This window comes from Mustela lutreola, chromosome 8, assembly GCF_030435805.1.
Source record: "Mustela lutreola isolate mMusLut2 chromosome 8, mMusLut2.pri, whole genome shotgun sequence".
NCBI classification, from domain to species: Eukaryota; Metazoa; Chordata; class Mammalia; order Carnivora; family Mustelidae; genus Mustela; species Mustela lutreola.
The window spans coordinates 71,500,377-71,504,922 of NC_081297.1; the positions used below are offsets into that span (position 1 = coordinate 71,500,377).

Here is a 4,546-nt window from a genome sequence, read left to right on the forward strand (position 1 = left end):
TTAATGAATGGATAGATGATGGACTGAGTGAATTATTCATATACAAGAAGCTAGATACATTGAAGAACCTCTACCTAATGCTACCTCATTACACGCACTTTTCTGGTCCATTGAGATGACTTGGGAAAAGTCAACAAAATTTAAACACTATTTTAAGAAAGATATGTAAATGTTAATGATGTAGACTCTTATTCAACAATTACTGCTCTCATCAAGAGAGAGGAGCAAAAACGCAAATTCTATAACTAAAATACAACCCAATATATCATAAAGGAAGACGGTTAAATAATTTAAGCACCATTAGGGAAGAATACCCTACTAAAAATTAACAACGGAAACCATGTGAGGAATATTTTTCTTTAAATATATGCCTTTTTATTAAAAACATCCACATATTCTCAGATATGTCTTATCCATAGTCTTATCCTCACAGCTCAGCATTTCAAATGCAAAACTTAACTGTTATCAGTATAAAGCATCTGCTTTCCACATATGCCAATTTTTTCAGAAGTTCTTCAAATATCCTATTTTAATGATATCTGAGCTTGCCACATGTTCAGGACTTAGAAAGGCCAGCAGTCAATGAATTTGCATGACATTCAATTAGACCTCTAAAATGCCCTGGACTTCAATGATAATAATTATATTCATAATAATATATGCCATGTATTGACCTCTATGATATCTTACTCTAAGCTAACCACACAACAAACATTAGTTCTAAAAGTCTCAATTTGTTGTACAGTCAGAGCTGGCACTAAAAATACTTCCACTAACCATGGCCCAAATATACCAAAAATCAAGGTACAAGTTGGGTATAAACTGGAGAGCATTATAGACTATTTCATAGGTCTCCTAATCTGCATTTGCTTTAATCCAGAAATTACAAAAATTTTAGGGCCTTAACCTAAAAAAATTATTAAGGATAAATTCAAAGTTTTCCTAAAAGGAAATTTTTTTTCCGGAGTTTCTATAGTAGCAAAATATCGAAAACAATTTTAAACGTCCAACTACAGCCATGGGAAATTATGTCATGTAAAAAAAAGAGTTATAGGTGTTAATATTATAGTCGTGGTTTACAGTTAAGTAGGAAAAGTGTGTCCTAAAATTTTAGGTCAAATGGTACAAATGTGTGCATGCATGTATGTGTGCACAAGGACAAAAGGGACCTATAAGGACATACTCCAGGGTGTTAGACAGTGGCTCTTCTAGGTGGTAGCACTGTGAAGGATTCTAGTTCTTTCTGTTCACTTACCTGCATTTTCCATTTCATTTTTTCACAACAATCAACTTTTACAACAGCTGATTTTGCAACTTTAAAAAATGCTACTTTAATTTTTTATTTAAGTGTAGTTTTACTTTTTAAGAAATTTGCTCACACCTCAAAAAGATTAGTCTACAATTTAGGTTTGCTGTCAGAGGTGGTGGGATGCTGTAGCCATCTTGTCTTAAGAAAGACACCCCTGGCTTATCACCTCAACATTTCATATCGCCTATAAATTCATAATGTGAACTATTTTAAAAGTTCGAAATATTCATATCTTGAAAAATTACAATACATCCTTTCCATTCCTTCCATTTTTTTTGATCCATTTTTCTTGATTTGATGAGATTGGGTTAACTGAACTCTGAAATCTACCAATGCTCCAAAGTTTCACATACACACCTCCCCACAAAACACACACAAAAGCACATGTGATTTTTCTATTATTATTTAATAAAGTCATTTCTAACTAAAATTTTAACTCAATTTACAGTATTTATCAGTTACCAAAGTGATATTTTGCCACCTAAAACAAAAGTAAATCGAAAAGTTAAGTTGTACATTTTTTTTTTGGCTCCACTCAAGAAAGAGTGCACCGAACACCTTTGCATTTTTCTTTTTTTAAGTACATAACAAAGACCCAGTTTACCAGCTTCATTTTTTTTTTAAGATTTTACTTACTTATTTGATAGAGCATGAGCAGGGGGAGGAAAAAGGGGAAAAGGAGAAGCAGGCTTCTGACTGAGCAGTAGGCCACAGCCACAGTGGGACTTAATCACCAGGACCCCTGGATCATGATCTTAACTGAAGGAAGATACTTAACCTACTAAGCTACCCAGGCACCCCTAGCTTTACTTTTTTAAACCTAAACTTAACATTACATATTTAAGTAATCATAAAAATTTACTAAGATGCCAGTATTCGTGCACAACTAGAAAACACCCTCCATTTACATCAAATGAGAAACATATTACCATTAATGCATTAATAGCTCTCAATATTAAGTACTAGAAATAACTGAAATTATTGTGGGGGAAGATTCATCGTGACAATGCTTGGCTCATGTTTCAGACACAATGGAAAAGCAGGTCCACACTGGTGTTAGCATACAAGAGTCAGGTCACTATGGAAAAGGTTTAATAAAAAAGCAAAGTGCATACAGAGATATACAACAATTCTAAAGACAAAAAATTAGCTCTATTATGGGGTCCCAACCATAAACTCAAAAGTCTATATCAACTAGGCCTTTGATGAGCTGTGTATAAATAGTACAGTTACAGTTATGCTGAAAGTTGAGTTATTTGAAATCTTCAAAAAAAATCAAATTGCTCCTGCTAATCCTCAACTGGGCTGGATAGAGTCAACATTTCTGTTACATACACGGATTTAATCATTTGTTGTCTAATCATAGCAGCTGCCCCTTACCATTTATCATAAGGACTTCAACAGTCGGCCTTCTTCAACTTCTACTGTTTCTCGACAATTCCCGTTCTAGTGATTTTTCTGCCATTAACAATTTTAGTAGAAGGTGATACAGATTTGAAATTAGGCATCCCACTACCACCAAAGGTCTTGGAAGAAAATGAAGTGAGGCCCCACGGACATGGTGAACCAAAGGAAGTAAATCCTCTATCAATGAAGAAAATTCTCCTCCAAAAGGTGGAAATCCACTGAAGGCAGAGAAAAACAACCTCTGCCTCACCTGCTTTGGCAGGGACCCATTTGCTTGACCCCAAAAAAGTCCTCAAATGGGTTTTTGAGGAAGCCGAATTAAAATGGGTCCCTTCCACCAAAAAATACCCTGAAGACATGGTCTGGGTTTCGGAAAGTGAAGCCACACTCAAAGGGACTGTCAAAATGTCCTACCTCCACCTCCATTTAATCCTTCTTTGACATATTTACCATAGACGTCCTGTTTTTTAGCATCTAATAACACTTCATGCACCTCAGCTACTTGTTTGAGTTTTCTCTCCACTTCTTGTTTATTCTCAGGATGCCACTTCAGTGCTGATTTCTGATATGTCTTTTTAATACGTTCCACCGAGGCATGTCACTGCCCGCCTAGAACTTCAGAGTGATCCAGCAGGCTTAACACGCTGTGGTCGGAGTCTGAGGGCAGAGTCATGGGGGGCCAGTGCTGTGGGGGGCAGGAGCCGCGGGGCAGTTGGGGAGGTGGACTAGGAGCCTCGAGTGGGGAGAGGGGCAGGACCAGAGGCCGGCAGACGTGTCCCCTCAGCTTCAGCACGGGAGTGCTGGTGGCGCTGAGTGCCCCTTCTCATGCTCTTTATTCTCTCCCTTTTCCGACAAACAACCGGAAAAGTAATTTATAACTTCTCTATTCATCCCATTCCAAAGAAATAGATGCTTCTCTAATCCACATAGAACTCCATTTTTAGGAGCAAACTTTTCAAGTAAAAACTTTTGTACACGTCTATTCCATCATCTGTTTTAGTTTGCTGGGTCGTGTTTTCCAGAAAATGAGGAATATTGGAAGAAGTCCCAGAAAGACTGGGGCAGGGCCACTATACGTCATGAATTTTCACATAAAATTCTACTTTCAAATAGTTTTATTTTCAGCTTTTTAGTTTGGAAAATGTTACTTTCTGAGGCGTGTAACTAAGATCTCCAAACATGACCCCAGTGGGAGATGCATCTTTGGTCTGTTTGCAGGTGGGACAATTAACATCACTGCTAAAATATATACATATTATATTTATATATATAATATAAAATTATATATATATATACATATACATATATATAATTTTTTAAGTCAGACCACTTACCTAAGGCTAAGGATAAAAGCTATACCCACACAAAATTTTACTCTATAAAATAATTGAAATAACAGAAGTGTGGGGGGAAAGGTCAATATGAGTGTATAGGAATTTTGTATAGTATAGTGGCCTCTGAGTCCTCCAAAACTGGGTTCATAGCTCTTACTTGGCCATTTTCTAGCCCTGTCAACGTGGGCTAGGTACTTAACCCCTGAAAAGCCTCAACATCCTCATCAGTAAAAAGGGCTATAAATTAACCTATCCAACAAGGCCCTCAAGAGGATTAAATGAGATAATCCGTGTACAACACTTCATAGAGTGCCTGACATATAGGAAGCACTCCATAAACACATGTCATCATCATTTCTGAGACATGGCCATCTGTTCTGTAGGCTGCGTGTTATGAATAATATGTACCCAATGGAGATCATAAGACACCAAAAAGACGGCAACTCCTATGAATTGCATAATGATTTTCAGTGGCAAATAAAGCGCTAATCTGCCC

At 36.9% G+C, this 4,546-nt stretch overlaps 1 pseudogene; it reads right to left on the reverse strand.

Annotated features, from left to right (window-relative positions):
- Positions 1 to 2,654: 2,654 nt before the first annotated feature.
- On the reverse strand, positions 2,655 to 3,389 carry LOC131839778 (dnaJ homolog subfamily B member 6-like; annotated as a pseudogene).
- Between the last annotated feature and the right edge of the window lie 1,157 nt (positions 3,390 to 4,546).